The sequence below is a fragment of the Erpetoichthys calabaricus genome, chromosome 7 (assembly GCF_900747795.2).
Source record: "Erpetoichthys calabaricus chromosome 7, fErpCal1.3, whole genome shotgun sequence".
Classification (NCBI taxonomy): domain Eukaryota; kingdom Metazoa; phylum Chordata; class Cladistia; order Polypteriformes; family Polypteridae; genus Erpetoichthys; species Erpetoichthys calabaricus.
The window spans coordinates 140,433,042-140,455,378 of NC_041400.2; positions in this window are offsets into that span (position 1 = coordinate 140,433,042).

The window sequence follows — 22,337 nt, forward strand, 5'->3', positions numbered from 1 at the left end:
TTTCTGAGGTTAAGAAAGATCAAATTAAAATGGGTAGCACTAGGTGAGCTAGCTACATAGAAAGCCATAATAAATAATTGACAGCATTTTGGTAAATGTAAGGTATGTTTGTCTTTTTATTTAATAGAATTCAGGCACTTTTTAAGCAGACAATTTGTATTTAAATTTAAGGTCTCCTTACTCCCAAGAAAACTGGCAGAGATTAAATTACATTACGCTGCATTTGGACAGGCTAATTTACATTCATAACAATGAAGCCAGGATGATCTCAGCTATTTGCCAGATCAGTAGAGCAAACAATTTTTTCCCCCCTACTTGTTTGGCAGTCCGGTACAGCAAATGGCAGATATTCCCTATCAGTGTTGGCAGCTAACAAGTCTGTATTTGTATTTATCTCTGTATGTTGTCTTCATCTACACCGTGGGGGAAAGGGGATGAGAATGGTGAAAGGACATTATGAAAGGATATACATTGTTAAATTCTGTCTGCATACCTCTAGACTATAATACAAAGTCTGAATGATAATGATAGTATGTAACTTTATAGTGATAAAGTCAATGTCAGTGGCTACAGAGTGTTTAAGATAACATATCCAGTATAACTATGGCTTAATTTTTATGAAATAGTAGAAGACATATTTGAATTTTATTTGCATGGAATTGAAAAGTTAGGTTTGTGAACATGCTTACTGTATAGTTTTACACCATTTATTTAACTGTTAACACAATGTTTTGGAAATTGTAGGGGAAATTTTAGTAGTTCTGCATACTTAATATACGGGAAACAGCCATTCTTGCCATTGTAGAAAATTCTGGGTATTCAGGACTGTTTATGGTTTTATTTTATTTAATTTTTAACATTTTCTGCTCAGGTAGCTGAAAGCTTTACTTGTCTTAACACCCATAATTAATAAAAAAAAAAACATAAGTATATGTAGATAATAAACTAGACGGAAGTACTGGTATTCATTGCCTGCTTGATGGTGCCGCCGGACACTGTCACCTTTGCTGATGGGCTGGATGCAGGGTCATCAGTCGTGTGTGGCCCTTTCTTGATGTTTCAACTATTAGACCCTGAAGTGTCTCCCTACCAGTCCCTGCAGCTGGCCCAAGGATCTTCGCTCTCCCCATTTTGCGTCATTTGCTAAAAGCCAAAGCCAGACACTCCCTTGCTGTGCCTCCTCTGCCAATTCTTTTGATCACTTTTTTCCAGGAACCAGTAGTTGCAACAAGCTTTAGAAATCATTTAGTGGATATTCCAGTGAAACCGATGCAACTGACTTCTACTGGGTGGACCCGGTGCACCCTGCTTCCATACATGCCTCTGCCAACATCTTGTACTTCTATCCCTTCCTCTCAAAGGCTGCCTTCATTACGTCCTCCCCAAAGCAGTCAGCTCAGCCATGATAACTGTCCTGGCAGGTATAGACCACAGCAAGATGTCTGGTTGGAGGGTAGTTGTGGTGATTTCCAGTGGAAATTTCAACTGCCGGTCCACGTCGGCTCTCAGGTTCCACTTGTTTTCAGTTGTTAATATGGGGCCACTGCCTCTGAGTGATGTTCTGTGCCCCTTTACCCTGCCTCACAAAGTGGATCAGCCATTGTGATGTTATTGGGCCAGCACTGTTTACTTTCACCCTGTGTTCATTAAAACAATCTAGATCAGAACAGGCCATACAGCTCAATATAGCTCACCAGTCCTATCCATATAATTCTTCTAAAAAAACATCAAGTCTAGGTTTGAAAGTTCTTAGCCTTTCACCTCGGGCAAAAAGTTCACCCAGATCAAGTCTGTTTATCTGGATGTGAGGTGCCCGGAGTTGTATAGGGTAAATAATATATCGTTATTTAGAACACATGCATTTCATGTGTGTTCTGTGTTTATAACAATCTGGGTAAATGTAGGATGACAGGAAATGTGAGGCAAGAAATGTTGAACACACAGATAAAACAGAAACATTTTTCATGTTATAGTACTAATGACAAAATTTTGACATGAAGTATATAATGTGTGAAGACTGAAGTTCAAATATCAAATAAACACTTTCACAAAAGGTACAAGTATAACAAAACAAGTGTGCTTTTATTCAAGAATATGACCGAAGAAAAAGAACTGCTGACTCATAATCAAGAGGTTGTGGGTTCAATTCTGGGTCCTTCCTAGATTTACGTTTTAAATAGTGAGATACTCTTATTGTTACTATAATAGAATAAAAACATACATTTGATTTGAGTCTGTAACAGCAAGTGTAAATTTATGGTACTTATAAAGGTTAGTGGGTTTTTTTTTTGTATTCAGTTTTATTCTCTCAGTCACGTTCACGTTCCTCCAATCTCACTCTGCTGGTTTCAAATAAAGACGTGCTATAACAGAGGTGAACTCAGATGAGGATGAGGGTTCTACATTGGAGAAAGAGAACAGAAGCCCTCCCTGTAAGAAACGCGCAGTCACACATAAGAACAATGTAGCTGTACCAGGCGTAAAGGAGAGAGATGGCACTGTTTGGATGCAGCAACAGGTTGGGCATCATCCTGCCAGTGAATCTGCCCCACACATGTCCTTCAATGAAACAGCAGGGCCTACAGTGCTCGCCAAGGTATCGTGCAAAGTTCTGTTTAGGATTATGTTTCTTGATGGTCTTTATATGAAAAACATTTATATGTTACAGTACTTATATAAATGCCACATTGAATGTTGTTTACCTATATTTATTTACTTATCTTCCTACAGCGTAAAGAACATGTGCAATGCCACTTCTTATTTAGGAAAAGATCAGTTATGTAAAGTGCTACAGTAGCTTTCACCTGCAGCTGTAGACATTAACCTCTTCTCGTTTTCTTTTTCTATTTTGTAATCACAGGTTTGCCAGTCCACCATTGTTGACGTTTCCCAACAATGTTATGGAATTTGCCTTTGGCTTCACAACAACTGCTGCATCAACTTCAACAACTTCAGTGCTCATTGGTTTCATAATTAATAATGACTTAATTATTAATTACTTAATAATGATAGTGTAAATGTAGAATACCCAGGAGGAACCTGGTTCGCCTATGTTGACAAAATTTGCTTTCTTGTAATACCTCTTCAGATATTTTTTTTTTTCAGGATCTGGCTTCCTGTAGTTTTCTTTTTATTATTCCCTTCTCTGTTGCTACCTAACCACTGTTATTGACTATCACATCATTAAATGTAGAATAAAAAGATAATGGTTTCAGAAACTTTTCAGTCATACTGTATATTTACAATATATTTAATATTATTGTTTACTATGATCTGTTTTATCTTTATATGTGTATCTTACAGAAATGGTATTAATTTTCAAATCATTAGTTAACATCACATGCATGGCTTCAGGGAAAATACATGTGGAAGCGTTAGGGACAACTTTCTGTATAAATGACTGTGTCTGCCTTTAACTAAGACATGCTGTACCATTTGTTCCCAGCACATTATTACTGAGATAAAATCATACGTGTGATATTTTAAGAAGTCCTATTCAGGTGCAGATATATGATAAAGATCTTAAATCTGTTTAACTATTTTACATCCTTTAGATATACAAAGATTTAGGTGTGTTAAAGAATACACCATTTATCTGTATATTGATTGGGGCAAACAGAAATGTTTCTTAATTCTGATGTGGAAATGAACATAACTTACTTAAGATTTTTACTTCTTAACTGACTTGTCCACATGACCTGGCTCCCTCAGGTATGTTGTAATAAAGGATGACCATCTTTTAGACATTTCTGACCTCAGCTCTACTTTACTGTATTTAAGATACTAATTTCTCTGACAGAAAGTTATTGTGATTCTGTGAAAATATCCATCCATTTTGGTTTCTTGTTTTTTTGATTTGAGTTTTACAAAACCTTCCCTAGTCTGCCTTCTTCTTTCATAAAAAGCAAAAATATATGAGGATATATTAAAATTAGTTTAAATGTATATGATTCCCTTAAAGCAATTAGGTTTGAATTGTTACAACTGGCTGTCTTGCACTAGAGCTCAAAAACAATTAGTTTATGTTTCTCTGCTTTAACATCGGTGGCTTTTAAAGTGATATGGTAACACTGGGAAAACCATCCCTTTAGAATACTTGGGCTTAATGTGACAACACCACATTCCATTAGTCTTTCTTTTTCCTTGTCATGAGACATCCTTTTATATTGTGACTTCACTTTCCATCACTACGAATTTTGGATCTTGGGAAAATTATATTTCTAATAATACATACTTCTTAATTTCATCCTTCACTCGGTTGACTCAGTCAGTTATTATAATATGCATCTTCTTTATTTTGAGCTGCTGGCCAGCATTTTCACTTGTGCATTTTTTATTCTGAGCATGTTCACATTTTTTTATCTTTCACCTGCAAAGGTTATGCTAATAGAATATACTGTATATGATTATTAATAATATTTTCTGTTTTTTCAAATTTTGGTATATATATAGAGAAAAGCCAAGCAAAATGACACCTTTTATTGGCTAACTAGAAAGATTACAATATGCAAGCTTTCGAGGCAACTCAGGCCCCTTCTTCAGGCAAGATGTATCTTGCCTGAAGAAGGGGCCTGAGTTGCCTCGAAAGCTTGCATATTGTAATCTTTCTAGTTAGCCAATAAAAGGTGTCATTTTGCTTGGCTTTTCTCTACATTCATAATGGCTAACACGGTACAGCACCCTAGTACTACTAGGTATATATATATATATATATATATATATATATATAGCATAAAAGATAAAAACAGAAAGTATAATGCAGTACTGATGCACACTTTTTCTAATAAGGAGCTTTTTTTCTATTTCCCTACTTTTTCAGGAGACATAAGAAATTAAATGTGTTTCCTGTGTTTTTCAGATTTGTATGACTGTTGCAATACAATGCACTATTGTCATACACAATAAGCCACCCTGAATTTCCCGTTTGCTTTTTCACCCAGCATACACCACTGGCATCCCCAATTTTATGTACAGCTGCCTTTCCACCTTAAAAACTGAAATAAACAACTTCAAAAATATATGGTACGATACAGCAGAATACTTTAGGGCATATCTGAAATTTGGTTCTCTTTATATAAAGGTATGGATAGCTGTTCTTTTTCTTTTCAGGCTTCAGGATGAATGTCTGTATTAAAAACCATGATGTATTTTTTTGTTTTGCTTTTTACTCAAGTAGAAAGATAAATGATCCTACCAATGCAAGAAATAGGTCACAACTAAATTATTAAAATCACCACTTTGGTTAGGATGAAAAAAATTAACCTACCAAGGTTTGTGTCTTTTTGAAATAAAAAAAGATCATAAGTTTAATATGATTTAAATCAGCCAATATATTACATAATACATTTTATTTTATACATGGAACATTACATTTTTTTGTAAAAATTTTTAATTGTCCATGTGTCAAAGGTGCTTGACAAACGTATTATTTATATTTTTACTATATTGAATAGCTATTTACATAAGGTATAAGCAGTACAGCTGCATAATTAAAAGTTAGAATGTAATTATTTTTGTTCTGCTCCCAGGACAATAATTTGTTAGGAACTACTGTCGTGCCTGGAAAGAAAGAAAAATGAAATGAAGGTTACTTATCTTCCATTTTCCATATGCCATATGTGAAGCGAAAAGTATCGCTCATTTTCCCTTCCATTCTGTGTACTGCAGAGTCATTTCTTAGGCTTCCAGAGCCGGCATAGTCGATTGGAAAAGCCAATTGTTCTTTCTGTAAGCCTTATCTTTTGTTATTATTCTTCTGTATATTAGCTATTGTTATTAATAACATCACAACTTTGTTTTGTCATCCACATTGTACAGATATCTTTGCGTTTATTTTAAATTCACTGTGAATTTACTAAGAAAAATTAAAGAAACTGAGTAAATTAGGTGTTTCAACCCATAAACCTATCTGTAAGGTAACGAAAATGTTCTAACTTTGTTATGAACTATGTTTTCACATTTAATGTTGCATTTTTAAATTATTAAATTTTGACCACATCTGCAGGGATCTTTTAAAGTTTCTTCACATGGTCTTTGTAGAGTTTACACATTCTTCGTGTTTCTACATTTATTTTTTTCCAGATGTTTCGGTGTTGCACCTGTATCTCAAAAATGTGTCAATGGCTCCATATAAGTGAGTGTAAGAGTGTGTGAGATTGTTGTCTGTAGTGGTCTAATGCTCTATTTACAGTACTTGTGGTTCTTGCTTTGTGCCAATGTCTCCTGGCTCCCTGGACTCAGAACTGAATTAAATAAGTCTATAAGCCAATGTTTGAATGCAGGTCATTGAAGAGTATTCTGGAATGGTAAGACAGTTGCAGTAGGGTTTATACCATAAACATTCTGATGAGGTAATACCATCATTTTCGTACATACAATCAGAAAACTATATGCCTTTAATGTCTTTCTGTTTAGCTGTTCATAATTTCTTTCTGTTTATCTAACTATAATCAGAAATCATTTTATTGGCAAACACTGATATAAGTGAATATTAAGAACATTCCACTAGTCTTCCATTATCCAAGTGAAGCCTAAATTCTATTCAAGTTAAGCATAAACTAAAGTAAATTTACCATTAACTAACAAGATGGACCACTTACAATATGTATAAAAATAACCCAAAAATAAATAAAAAAGGAACCACAATCATAACAGGAATGGCTTTGAGGTGAAAAAGGACAAGCCACAATAAGACTGAAAGAACATGCAGACTACACACATTATGCAACTTGAGCACAAAGCCCTGGGACTATTCAGTAGCATTGCTAACTACTGTGTGGCTAGGTGTTTGCTGGAATATGTGAGGCTGGCAAATCACTAAAATTTATTCTCTAAATAACTGTTCTTTTTGTACCAGTACACTACTTCTTTGAAAGAGCAGCATCATATTTCTGTCTTTATTCCATGAAATGGAGGGAGCACGCATACAATAAAGCTAAGCTCTTTTGAATTTAGCATCATCAGACAATCCACTTCAGCAGTGGGTAAAGTCAAAGATGCAACTCAGTCCCATTCTGATCAAAGTTATATCTCGTTCCTGATGCAGTCCAGATACTGATCGGCTTTCTTTATTTTTCAAATCGTTTCTTTAAGTGAGCAAACAGTACTGGAAATTCAGTAACATTTTGCTGGATTTTGCTGACAAGTAAATGCTCAAACCAGAAGTGTAAATATACAATTAAAATAAAAATTAAAAAGGTGTTCTTTTTAATACTACACTGCTAAATCAGATGTTTTTTTGTGATCAAGTTATTATTGATAAAGTGAAAAAGAAGTACAGTAAAAGGAATCCAACAATAACTGATCTTTGGGCTATGAAAGAACAAAAGCAAAAACACATCCCAGGTTGCTCTCACTCACCCTACCCCACCTGAGATGGGTAACTATACTTGAATGCAAATAAAATACTTACACAATCTATACAATAAAGTAATGAATGGCAAAGTAAAGGAAAAAATAAGGAAACGTGGAAAGGAGAAACTACATGCCAAAGCAACTCCAACCAGCACTTGACTAAATGTATGGCATAGTTGTTAAGGCTTTGGACTTTGGACTTCAAAACCAGAGGTAGTAGCAGGCACAGTGCCACTACAGTTCACACAGTGGAAAGGTCAGTAAACTTTTTATTTTTTCATCTGGGACCCCAGTAAAGCACCCAGCCTTGGCCCGACTCGCACACAGTCACTCACAGGATATATATATATAATGAATATATTAAACAAAAAAAAAGAATGTAAAATATAATTAAACACTAAACAAACACACAATCCCTCCCCAGCAACCGATCAGTGATCTCAAAATGCAACAACAACAACATCAAGCACGATAAACACCTAACAATAAAGACTAATGACAAACTCCATAACACAGTCCAAATGCAGCAGCAACAGATGATGTGGAATGAAGTGGAAAAAATGACAATCCAGTGCACAGCTTGCTGTAAGTAATGTGTAAACAGACTTACCTGTATTCCTGAAAGGGGTAGTGAGATTTGGGAGTGCTCCCTCCAACAAACCACAATGATAAATCTGACTCACTATTCACATAACAGGCAGGCACAAGACAGTCCATACATCCATACAGGTGCAGTGATCCATAATAAAGATGATAATCAACAGGTGATGGTATTGTTGACAAGACAGATGGGTGAACCCAGACACATACAACAGACATCCCTTACTGTCTAGCCGGCTTCACTTTAAAGCTCCCACCAGCCTCAGCCCCTGCACCCTCTGCAGGTGTCCAATCTGGGCTACAGCAGGGACCTCTGGGAGCTGAAGTTCTTCATGCATGTAGCAGTGCTACAAGGCTATGGGCTTAAATCCCAGTACTGACACTGTGTGGCCATGAACAAGTCACATCAGCTGCCTGTGCACTAACTGGAAAAACAAAAGAATTGTAACCAACACAGTCTCAGACATTGCAAGTCACCTTGGATATAGGCATCAGCTAAATAATAAGTAATAATAATAAAAACTGGATAGAATGACATTGTTGATCTGCAATGCAGAAAATTCAAGAAGGGCAAGTTTACAAAATGAAGACTTCCCGACAACAGGAAAGACAATGGCAGGAGATTTCCATTGAGAGGCTAAATGCATCTTAGCTGCAATAGCAGGAGTCTTTAAAAGCCTTCACTGGAAGAGATAAAGAGAAAGTGAGGAAATACAGTCATATGAAAAAGTTTGGGAACTCCTCTTAATTCTTTGGATTTTTGTTTATCATTGGCTGAGCTTTCAAAGTAGCAACTTCCTTTTAATATATGACATGCCTTATGGAAACAGTATTTCAGCAGTGACATTAAGTTTATTGAATTAACAGAAAATATACAATCCTCTTTAATAAAACCCTTGTGTGCGTCCAGTGTCCGTGTGTGTGTGTCTTCTGGTGAAGTGCACATGTGCGGGGCACGGTGCGGTGCTTTGAGCAGATGCTTCAAAGGCTGCCTGACGGCATCACACAAGACAGAGAGGGCGGGACCTATAAAATATAGCGTGGTCGATCCAATCGGATTTCTGTAAATGAGGTAAGACTTAAAACAAAAGGCACGAAAAATCCAAACGGGTACTGAGACGCGGAGACCAGCTTCCCCAAAGAGGTGGGATTAGTGTTTGTTGTTGTGCAAGTGTTCACTGTGAGGATGTCAGATTTGCGATTAAGAAGCCTGGCCCGGTAAAGTGTAAGAGTGTCAGTCGTTGGAGGGGTTTTCCTAAATATACGATTTTTCATGATACAATAGGATGACTTTTAAAAGTAGATTTATTTTCGCGCACATAAAATCCGTTGCCGGGGAGACGCCACACATACAATAATCAGCTGCAAGCCAGCAAGGATTAAAATACTTGACTGGGGAACTGCACAGTACTTGCTGGAGAGACGCCACAAGCACGATTATCAACTGCACGCCACACATTACATCAGTTGCTGGGGAGAATCTGCTGATTGCCCACTGTTGTGACAGAAAATTAAACACATATTACGATATCAAAGCCAGTATTACTGTCAGAGAAAATTACACGCATTTTCCTGAAATACAAACCAGTATTACTGTGAGAGAAAATAAAAGGGACACAATACAGTGACGCATATTACAGCCACATACAAGCATTAATAATACAGTATTACTGTAACAGAAAATATTATGGACGTACAAGCCTATTATTACTGTGACTATCTACTAACAACATGCCACCTAAAAAAGAAGAAAAAAGAAAATGAGCGTCAGAAAAACGCTAAAAGAGAAAGACTCAGAAGAGCAAATAGATCTATAGAAGAAAAGGAAAATGAGTGTAAAAAAATTATCAAAGAGAATGCACTACTGTTCTAGCACCTGTTATTGTAATGGCCTTAATGTCTAGTATGCATCATAACAAAATTAGACAGGTGCATAAATTTGGGCACCCCAACAGAGATATTACATCAATACTTAGTTGAGCCTCCTTTTGCAAATATAACAGCCTCTAGACACCTCTTGTAGCCTTTGATGAGTGTCTGGATTCCGGATTGACGTATTTTTGATCATTCTTCCATACAAAATCTCTTCAGTTCAGTTAGATGTGATGGCTGTCGATCATGGACAGCCTTTTTCATATCATCCCATAGACTTTTGATGACATTCAAGTCAGGGGACTGTGACGGCCATTCCAGAACATTGTACTTCTCCCTCTGCATGAATGCCTTTGTAGATTTCGAACTGTGTTTTGGTTCATTGTCTTGTTGGAATATCCAACCCCTGCGTAACTTCAACTTTGTGACTGATGCTTGAACATTATCCTGAAGAATTTGTTGATACTGGGAGAAATTCATCTGACCCTCAACTTTAACAAGGGCCCCAGTCCCTGAACTAGCCACACAGCCCCACAGCATGATGGAACCTCCACCAAATTTGACAGTAGGTAGCAGGTGTTTTTTTTGGAATGTGGTGTTCTTCTTCCGCCATGCAAAGCGCTTTTTGTTATGACCAAATGACTCAATTTTTGTCTCATCAGTCCAAAGCACTTTGTTCCAAAATGAACATACAACAAGCGACTCTGTTTATGGTGTGAGGGCAGAAAGGGCTTCTTTCTCATCACCCTGCCATACAGATGTTCTTTGTTCAAATTGCGCTGAATTGTAGAACAATGTACAGATACACCATCTGCAGCAAGATGTTCTTGCAGGTCTTTGGAGGTGATCTGTGGGTTGTCTGTAACCATTCTCACAATCCTGCGCATATGCCGCTCCTGTATTTTTCTTGGCCTGCCAGACCTGGGTTTAACAGCAACTGTGCCTGTGGCCTTCCATTTCCTGATTACATTCCTTACAGTTGAAACTGACAGTTTAAACCTCTGAGATAGCTTTTTGTAGCCTTCCACTAAACCATGATCCTGAGCAATCTTTGTTTTCAGATCTTTTGAGAGTTGCTTTGAGGATCCCATGCTGTCACTCTTCAGAGGAGAGTCAAAGGGAAGAACAACTTGCAATTGACCACCTTAAATAACTTTTCTCATAATTAGACACACCTGTCTATGAAGTTCAAGACTCAACGAGCTAATCCAAACAATTTGGTGTTGCAAGTAATCAGTATTAAGCAGTTACATGCATTCAAATCAGCAAAATTACAAGGGTACCCAAATTTTTCTACAGCCAGTTTTTCACATTTGATTTAATTTCATACAACTAAGTACTGCTTCACTAAAAATCTTTGTCAGGAAAACACCCCAGTACTCAGATGTTCCTAGGAAATGAAAGGCATACCACTGTTATATGTTTTGTTGAAAGTAGAGTAAATCATTATGCAGGCTGAGAGGGGTTCCCAAACTGTTTCATATGACTGTAGAAGAAAGGTCTAGGAGGAGGAGAACTTAATGGGACATAGGATTGGAGAAAGAAAAAATCATGGATAGGAATTTTGCTACATAGTACCGGGGAGCTGCAGCCAGAAGACATTCCCAGAACATATTCAGTAACTTTAGGACTTTATGAAGGCAAAGATACCATAGGGGATGTAGTTCTAGTCCCATCAGATAATGACACCGTGTGGTAGGGTACAGTCAATAGACAAGTTTAAATTCTATGTACTGGTGAGTAGGATATTTACCACAGGGATTTTTAAAACATTTTTAAAGACACTGTAGTTTTCCAGCAAAATGTAAGGGATGAGGAAAGGTCTATTCAACAAATAGACATGATTGGTAGAGTTTTCAATGAAGATTTGTGGAACAGGGAGTAGAAACGTGCCATCTGTTTAGACTTATGAAAGAGAACTGAAGCAAATAAGTACAGGGAAGAGACTGAAAGAAAGAAACAGAGGGGGAAGCCACAAATGAAGAGCACAGATCTAAGCCGCAAATAGTAAAAGCAGGAAGTGGAAGGGTTGGGATGACTAGATCAAAGAGAAAGGGATGTTTACACTCCTGACTCATTAAATATATCTCCCAGCACAGAGATACAAGACTGACACCAAGGGCAGGAGGAAATTAGACAGCCTCCAATATTCAGGTCAGAACTTCAGAATAAAAGAGTGTGGAGTATGCCATCTTGGTAGCAGTCCCACCAATTTTTTGACACACCTTGACATCTGAGGTGCATAAGATACAATGGAGTCAACAACAGAAGAAAAAGACTATACTTTATTTGAAAGAAACTGAACTTAAGTTGAGAAATGGGGGGAAACCAGGAAGGGCCTACTGGCCTTAGAGTAAAGGCAGGGTGGTATAATTGAAAACCAAGATAGGAGACAGACCCAACCAAAGCAGATTGTTTAATAGATGGTCTGTTGTGATTACAATGAAATTAATACACTAGAGACTTAACAGATTGTTGGTACTTAGAAGGAGGAAGGAGAAGAAGCAAAGAACTTTCAAAGTTAATTCTATGGTGTAAAGTCATTTTAATAATTTCCAGTCATGGAGAGGGAGATGGAATCAGGAGGAAAATTGAATGTCTGGCAAACTGAGAACATGGCAAAAGTTGGCAGCTGCAAGAGATGTTGAATGCTAGGTATCAAAAAGACCCCATCTGAGGAATGAACTGCAGAAATGCAGAAATATATCAGGAAGTATTCTATGGGAAAAGTACAGATTTAGATCAGTTCATTTTATAGTCAGACAGGGTTTTACAGTTGTTACAACAGGATGAGGACAAAAATCAGCAGGGACTCTACTAAGGTAGAGTAGAATTTCATCAGCATACAAGGAAACTTTTTAGACTATATCTTTAATTCAAAGTTAATCCAAACGTTTGTCAGTTGTGGAAAGCTACTGCCAGAGAGACTAATGAGTGAATAAATATAAGTGCAGAACAAGGACAGCCCTCTCTGGCTACTTGAAATGCTTGCATTAGTTACAGGAATTGAAGAAGGGGATTATAATCAGGACTTTTAACAAAAAGGACCAACTCAATGTCATTTGTCTTGTCTGCATCTAGGAAAAAGCTAGCAACAGGGACAGAAAGGGTGGGAACAACATACAAGATATGTAGTTTGACAAATTGGTTGTAATGGATCATTTTAGAAATCATCATCTATAGCCAACGTGCAGAACCCATGAACTCATTGAGTTCAGGGAGTCTTTTAGTTTGTTATGTGAAAGGAGAACATCCAGAGTAGATGCTTCTGATTCAGAAAGCTATGGGCAGGGTGAAGATTTGACAAAAGAGTCCATATCAGAGGGAGTAGAAGAGAAGGGTGAAGAGAACAGATCAGAGTTGAACTGAAAAAAAACAAGTATTGATTTTGTCCTTGATTTTAATGGCCAAATGGAATGAGCTAGTTTACAGGGTTTACAGGGTCTGTGTCCAGAAACAAAGTAGCAAGCCCTAATACAGTGACCCAAAAACTCAGCAAGGCACAGCAGCAAAATATTTATTATTATTAATAATAATAATAATATATTTTATTTACATAGCACCTTTCCAATGCTCAAGGCAAGAGAAGTGGGAGACTGGCATCAGTAATAGTAGAAGGTCTGGAGTGAGAAACAAAAATGTAATCAATGCAAGACTGGGACTTAAAGAGGGGAGAGAAAAAAAGAATATTTTTCAATAAAGTTAATTAAACCATATGAAACCACCAGGGACCTCATGTATAAATGGTGCGTACGCACAAAAATGTTGCGTACGCCTGTTTCCACGCTCACATTGCGATGTATGAAAACTAAACTTGGCGTAAAGCCATGCACATTTTCACGCTAGCTCAATCCCTGGTGTACGCAAGTTCTCCACTTAGTTTTGCAAACTGCGAGCATCCAGCGTCAAAGCAATGCTACTGTTCCTGTGTGGTTTCCCTTTAAATTTTAGATTCACATCCCTGACACAGCTTTATCAAATGCACTGAAATTAACCACATTAGTTTAAGCATCTCATTGTAATCAACTCATAACCATACAATGGTGCACCGAATGGAAAAACTATTCTAAATACCATCACTGCTTTAGTGTTGTTATTCCCAGTGCACTACTGAGTATTTAACCCACTGTATCTGAGTGTGGAATTACAGCTGTACAGCAGCTGATCGGATTATTGATATACAGCATCTAGCACACGCTGCCTCAGCCATGCGTGCAATCTATTTGAACTGTTCCCATACGGCAAACGCTTCAGAGTCTTTCCTGTAGGGACCTTGCGGTTCAGAAATAGTTTCATCCCAAGTGCTCTAAATGCACTCAATCAGTCCATCAGTTGTTCCTGGTAGAACTGTTTGTACTTATAAGTACAAGCACCTCACTGTAAACTTGCACTACAGTTATAATATTGCACAACCTGAGTCACTTTATAAAGAGCGTATTTACATATGATGATGACTGGCTTCTAAGTCAATTTAGATTTCCAAGCTCGATCTTCTTGGAGCTCTTGATATCATTTTTAAGATGAAATGCAGTAAAGCATGTTTTTTACATTATACAGATAAGTTTTAAACTTCATTAAAATAATGTATATTGTTGATAATTTAACATGTGAGGACACGGTGGTGCAGCGCTAGCGACGAGCTGGCGTCCCGTTCAGGGATTGTTCCTGCCTTGCGCTGTATGCTTTCTGGGATTGGCGTGACCCTGGATGGATAGAAGGATGGTAAAATTAAATGTACTATGAATATGTTTCAATGTTTCATAAAAGTTTTGAAGAATTGGCATTCTAAGCTTACAGATGGCTTTTCATCTATTACAGAGCTGATCATGTGGCGATTGGTTACTTGGAGAAAGAAAAGGAAGGACAGGAATTGGAGGTTAGTACGTTTGAAAGAGACAGTACTGCTGCAGTAAATTATTTCATCGAAGGTCGCGCACGGTGCAGCAAGCATCTTGTGGGAGGCAGGAACAATCTCTAGACAGGGCACCAGCTCATCACTAATACTGCGCCACCGTTTCCCCATGTTTAATACATGCTTTAAGTCCTATCATTTTGAAAATGATATCAAGTATACATATTAATATTTAAATTGTTCAAAGAGCTGTAATATCATGAATGTAATGTATTCTGTGTCCTGTCAGCGGAAGAGAAAGCCCGTTTAAGAAGCACATAGTGATTCACACACGTAGAGCACATAACAGAGCACATAGAAAGAAGCATTTAATGTGCTACTTTAGTTACAATGGGATCTGAGAAACTAGTAAATTAAACGATTTTAAGATGAAGTTTATGACGTTCTACTTTGATGACAAAATAAAGTACATGATTAAAGTGGAAATTTCGAGATTAAAGTTGACATTTGGACATTTTTTTCAACTGTGTCCCTATTTTGCTTTTCTTTTTTCTGCCCCTAAATACGCTTCCATATGACACTCAGACAGTAGGCTACAACTCGCCTTTTCACGGCGACTTTGATATCTGACAACTACTTATTTATTTCAGACACTTTGCGACTTTCTGAACTTGAACGTTGAGTTTCTCCGCCACTTTGTTACTCGATCAACTTCCTTTTGTTGTTTATATCACTGCTTAAACCAACAAATAGTATGTTTTTCCTTGCCTCCACTTGGTATTTGCTGAAATTCTTTCTATTTCCCCTGTGCTTTTGCCATTGTCTTTTCACAGAATGCTGAGCTTAAGGGCTATTTATATTGATTTGCATATTCAAACAGGCATAATTCTGGGAGGAGTTGGGGAGTGGCAGCAGGTGCGTGCACTTGTGTTACTTTTCATGCTGACCGGGATTTATGTAGTGGAAGAACGTGGAAGTTGGCGTATGCACAGATTTATGCATCTGGATTTTTTTGTGCTTATGCACATTTACGCTTTTGTCCGTACTACATGTTTTAGTGTGAATTCTATGCGCAGCGTTATGCATGAGGAACCAGTTCACTCAAAAAGCACGTCTCAGGAAAATTCACCATCCCATAAAACTACGTAAAACCAATATATCCACATGCTTTGAATAAATACTGCAGTACTCTGACTTTGCCTGAGTGAGGCAGCAGGTCTGTGCTAGGAAACCTGAGAGACATAATACAAAGTCCTAAAGCAGACAAATATACAACCTCATAAAAATAAAAGAAATGAACATTTACGTATTTGGTTTGCATCTTTATTAAGGGTGACTTACAAATTTTGAAAAAGAGTTGGTTACATTTCTTTTGTTTTGCTAATTGGAGCACAGGCAGGTGAATGGTCACACAGTGTAAGTAGCGGGATTTAAACTCAGAATCTGAGGGTCTGAATTAAAAAGCCTAGAAACATAAAAAAGAAAGTCCCTGCCACTCACATCAACGATTATATGGAACAAAAACTAAATACACAGTGTCACACATGTGCACATGGGAGGCAGCTAAAGGGCTTGAGTAAGGCCAATTCCGAATCAGACCAGGATGTGGCAGAGTGCACTGACTCTTTTTCTCCCATTCCCACAGACCATTCACGGGAGATTCCACCTGGCCCTCTTGACTTCACTTCTGGGTCCGAGCCTATGGAAGAAGACCTTGCCGGCTCTAACCCCTGTGATGTCACTTCTGGTCTCGAACCTATGGCTGAAGACCCTTATGAACCCAACCCCTTTGAACTCACTTCCTGTCTTCCCCTTTAAAAGCCTCCACCTTTTCCCTCAGTTCTGTTTTGGAATCGGTTTTCTGCACATCAATGCTGTGTAACATTTTTGCAATTTTGCAGCCAGGGTACCAATTATATGGATGGCTGCCCCAAACCTTGCTAAGACATGTGATCAAGTTTTTGACAACAGATACTAATTAGCACTGTACAGCATTACCTTTACAGGTCAAATGGTGAAAACAGCAATTAGTAGAACTTAAAATAAAGTCACCAAAACATTTTGACAGTGATGTTCATTGACCATCTAAGCAGCGGCCTTTTTAGAGCTAAAGTCCTGATAAAAATAAATTTGATGACCTTCAAAGTAGAAGTTCTGAAAATTTCTTGACTCTCAAATAATTGTCAGGTGGTCTTGATCACTGATAAACAGCATAGCAGAATGGTGAGATGTGTTATTCCCTCCACTATGTACCCTTTGTCCTCTGTCTATGTCTACATCCTCTGAGATGTCTTCCATCTCAGGGAGCTTTGCTAACAGTGACTTCACTTCCCTACTGATGCTATTGATTTCTATAGTATGGTGGTCAGTTGTGGTTTTAACAGAGGTCTCAGCTTTCTGTAGCACCTTAAAATCAGCCCTTGAGGGATTTATATCAGCCCGGAGCTACATTTGATTCTGCTGGATGATGCTTTGCTCCACAATAAATATTTTTTCATCTCCTTAACAAAAGAAGTCATAAGGGTAGAGATGGTGTATTCTTCTGAGCTGCCTTCAGGTCAGTGTGAATTTTTAACTGGACTGCTATATCTGAATGTGTAGATGGCAAGAGCAGACAGTGGTGAGTAAAAAGTGTAAAGGACAGAAGCAGAAACAGAGCTAAGCCACCATTAGCAATATGTGTCATGTGCTCCCCCCACAAATTGAAAAGTTCAGGTTGCACATAAAGTAACAATATTTTGGTAAATAATAAATTAAATTACTGAAGCAAGCTTATTACTTATTTTGCACAACAACTAGTGGGACTTTGTTGCACTGGCACGTAATGCTCATCCTTTGATTGTGCTCAGATGGTATGAAAAATATAGTTATGCTAAAATATAAAGAATTGCTTACATCATGCAACTGAGTTTGATTAACAAGCAACACAGTGTTCATTTGCTCTTGCTGGGATACTATATCATGCCAAAGACATTTACATTTACTTCTACATGCATCATTACTAAAAAAATGCAATTTATGTGGAGAGCCCTGATATCTATCACTTTCAAAAGGTGCTCTTACTGTGGGGATTGATTTCAAAAATGGAACTTCCAAGATGACATTTTGCTAGGAGCTATTTGTAAATGGAACTGAGCAACAACAATAATCTGCGAAAGTTAAAAAAAATGGAGAAATTTAGGGGAAGAAGTAAAATTCACACAGTAGTTTAAAAAATAAAGGCATATTTTATGTGTTCCAAAAGATTTTCAAACCAGGAATAAAAATATGTTGCAACTGTAAAGATCCCTAACTGAATATATGTGGGCCTTAAAATGAAATCTATTTAAAATTCTTTCAGTATGCTGTGGGGCTTTGCTTACATATTTTTAGAAAATCTTGAAAGCCTGCATCTTGCACTTTAATATAGATTTCTGTTAGGTTAAAAGCATCACTGTGATGTTTTTGTTCTGATTTATCATGGTTTGACTCATCCGGCAGATGCTTCCCTAAGCCAAAGGCTTGCGGTGAAGTTAATCTTCAAGTAAAACCTGTTTGTTCCTGTTTCTAGTTGAAACAGCCATGTTCGTCTTCACTAATTACCTGGACTTTTCTGCAGGCATCCTGTGATGTACATCCATGTTAAACACTGTTGGTCTTACTAAATGGTATTCTGTCCAGTTATCTGGATTTAGTGACACTGTAAGTATGTAATGTTAGGAAAAAGAGAATATATGCATCAAACCATTCTCCTTTGCATGAATACAACTCATGTATGACTGAATAAATAAACATGAGTGATTAATAACCATAAGAGTTCATTACAGTAAATGTCAAAGAAAACTGGACACAAGTTATATACAGTGTTAAATCTAGCAACCTGCTGTTTTTCTCAACTATTTCAAACTCAGTTTTACCAGTCCCAATTTGTAAAATATACCTTATTGAATAATCTTATCCTAATTTTAGCTTTCGCACATAATTCATTTTTGTTATATGTATTTGTTTCCTTATTTTGTCTACTTATCCATCCATCTTATTAATTACGTTTATACCTTCCCTGATCATATTATCAGATTTTCATTATTACATTGTCTTTTATTTCTTTTTTGTACATAATATAGTACAAATAAATACAGATTTATTATTATTTTTAACAATATACATCACTTATCCACTGTTTTCTGGAAAATTTCAACCACACTTTTCTGCTTACCCTTGTTTTCATCACTGTTACCCATATTTCTGATTTTTTAATTGATTATTGTCATCTGTATTTGATTATTTTGTTTATGAAAAATTACTAATTATGTTCTTTATATTTGTACTCTTCTGTAAAAGCCTAGTCAAGTTTAGTTAATATGTTAAGTTAAAAAACACTTTAGTTGCCTCCCTGACTTACCCCTAGCCATTACAATGTTTAGGTTAAGGTTTGCCCACTAAGGTCCTCTGATTCTACCAATCTTGTTGTGCCCCACACTAACCTGCACTCTATGGGTGACAGGGCCTTCAGCTGTATAGCGCCCAGACTTTGGAATGACCTCCCTTAATTACTTAGATTAGCTGACTCAATACATTCTTTTATAAAACAATTTAAAACTCATGTGTTCAGGAAGGCCTTTAACTTAACCTAACATTCTGGCCCTTCTGTCTTTTACCTTTCTGTCCAAATGCTCAGGATAATTTGTGTATGTGTTATAGCACAAATTATGTTACCTGTTCAGGGATTTCTTCTAGAATTGAATTTAGTATTTTACTCTGGTTTATTGTTTTTTTTTATTTTATGTAATGCTTTATATATCCTGTTTTTATCTGTTTATAGTGTTCAGTGCAGATATTTGTATCCAATGTTACATATACACTGCTGTTCTTTCTGACACTCTGTAAAGCATCTTGAGCATGGGAAAGATGTTATATAAATAAAATGTATTATTATTACTATTATGATAGTTCAAAATGGATAGATAGATGTAACTGTTCATAACATGAATTAACTATAACGTCTTTTGCCTTTCATATTCAGGACTGCACTATACCAGAGATTTCTTTCAGTTACCCTGTTAATTCCATCACAATTTAGTGGAGGAGAAAATGGAATGAGAACAGAAACCTTAGAACCGTAAAGGAAATTTAAAAGTCGTTGCTCACGTAAAGTTGCAGAAAATGTTCAGTGAAATATCTTTTTAATGACAGAGCTAGAAGGAATGCACTGGAAATGGAATTACATAATGGAGTTGCACTATTTTTTGTTCCAAACGAGAGGTAAGAATCTATCTTAGTACAGAAAAGCATTTTAATCCACTGACATTATTTTAAAGATATACGAGAGAGATAATTTCGAGAGATATGAGAGATAATTGTGTCTGAAGGTGTTTTTAATAAGAAGTCAAACTGAACATATAAACTGCTTTTATTCCTATGCATTTATTAGCAGTAGCTCAGAAGAACAAAATTGAACTGAATGGAGACAAAAACTGTTGATTACATTAAAATGGAGTCTGTACGGCACAAACACCTCTCCCTCTGTCTCACCACAAAATAGTCATTGAAATGACATTGCAAGGTAAAATGTTGCTGTTGACATATTGTATTAAGTTCTGCCTTGCCCTCTGTGTGGCAATGTATACTGTATTATACTACAAGATGAGATCTACAATATATGTGTTGTAAGTGGGAGTTCAATAATTTAAACACACTGATTTATCAGACTAATATTTATAAATGAAGGTAAGCCATACAGTCCTTACAATCACCATACACAAAGGCATATGTTTTCGCCTGCCATTTTTTCAGAGGGTCATGAATCAAGGCCAATTTATTGTTGGATAGCACTCTGCAGAGCACTGTAACTGGTTCACAGGTAAAATACAATTATAAACATTATAAATTACAAACTGTGCACACATAAAAGTACAAGTTAGTTTATCCACACAGTAAACAAACCAATTTCAAATTAATTAACACCAAGCCTTCCTGACAGTATTTGTCCATTAATATTATTGTTCAGTTATGACAACTTAACCAGGACGTGAAAATAAAAACTGCATTCAGCAGCATCCTTGGAGAAAATAAACCTCTGGGGGTTCACAGTTAGTTATAATAGAAAAAGTCAAATGACAAAGTCAGGTAGACATAGTCACATCCTGGGACCTAGGCCAACTGGCTGTCCACACCCTTCTGGGCATTCTACAGATTATTAAGTTGTGCTGGGCAGTCTAATACGAAGACAGAATCCTTTCATCCTTGGATTCTAAGACAACCCAGTATCCCTGCTGTCCTTGGAAGTGCAGCAGTGGCAAAGAACGCCACAGTATGATACAGAGCAGAGAAGCAGAATGTAACGCATCATAATTATTATAATAATTATATTATTGTACATATGACTAACATAGGAATATGATAGGAATAAATAATCAACACTTTTAACCAGGAGTTGCTAAACTAAAGTAATAAGTCTTCAGGCTGGATTTTAAAGCTTTGACTGAAGGGGTCTACCTTATACAATTAGCAGATCATTTCACAGCTTTAGGGCTCTGCAGCTAAAGGCTCAACCTATAAATCTTCTTTTATTAATACTTGGAGCCCTGAGTAGGCCATGATCTTGAGATCTTAATACAGACTTAGGTTTGTGTCTGGTGAAAAGTTCAGATAGATAAGCAGGTCTTAGGCCATTTAAGCGTTTAAATGTAAGAAGGAGGATATTCAAATCAATCCTAAGCTTAACTGCAAGCTAACGAAAATATAAAAGAAAAAGTTAGAAGGTTGCATGTCCTAGTTTTAGTAAGGATTATTATCATTAAATTTTGAATCGACTGAAGGCTACATAAAGAAATGTTTGAATGGCCTGTGAATAGCACATTGCAATAATGAACTCTACTAGAAATTATTACAGGAATTAATTTCTCAGTATTTTGCAAATTTAGAAACTGTCCCATTTTTCTAATTTTTTTTTATAGTGTTGGAATGTGTGTTTTAAAGACTGACTCATATCAAAGATAATGCCCAAATTGTGTGTTGATTCAGTAAAAGTAGATCTACTGAATTAAATGTGACAGATAGTCCTGCAGTTTGTATCATTCTCTACAAATTAAGAATATTTCAGTTTTAGTGCATTCAAAGAGAAGAGTTATTATCCATTTTTACTTTGACACAATTGATTAAGAACACTATAGAGGCAACATCATTTGGTCTGAAAGATGAGTATAGCTGAGTTCATACAAGTAAAAGTGAGTGGTGTATTTTCTAATGTTAATTCCCAATGGAAGTATGTAAATTGTAAACAGTAAAGGTCCAAGTACTGAACCCCGTGGGACACGATATTCAGATTTAATTGAATTTAATAATGAAGAACTGTCAACACATTTTACACATAGTGAAATCAATTTGATAAATATGAACTAAATCCCACATAAACAGTGCCTTGGTGTCCATTCTAATTTTCTAGCTAATGTAAAAGAATTGAGTGGTCAATGGCAACAAAGGCTGCACCTAAATCTAACAACATAACTAACTGCAGCACTTCTTTCATCAGAAGATATTAAAATGTAATTTATAACACAAGTTAATTCTGTTTCTGTACTGTGACCATGTGATAAGTGGCCCATGGCACCAAGCACATTTCAAATATTCATGTCTCAAGAGCATGCAGGCTCAGAACAGGTGCAAGTGTGAGCCTAATGGT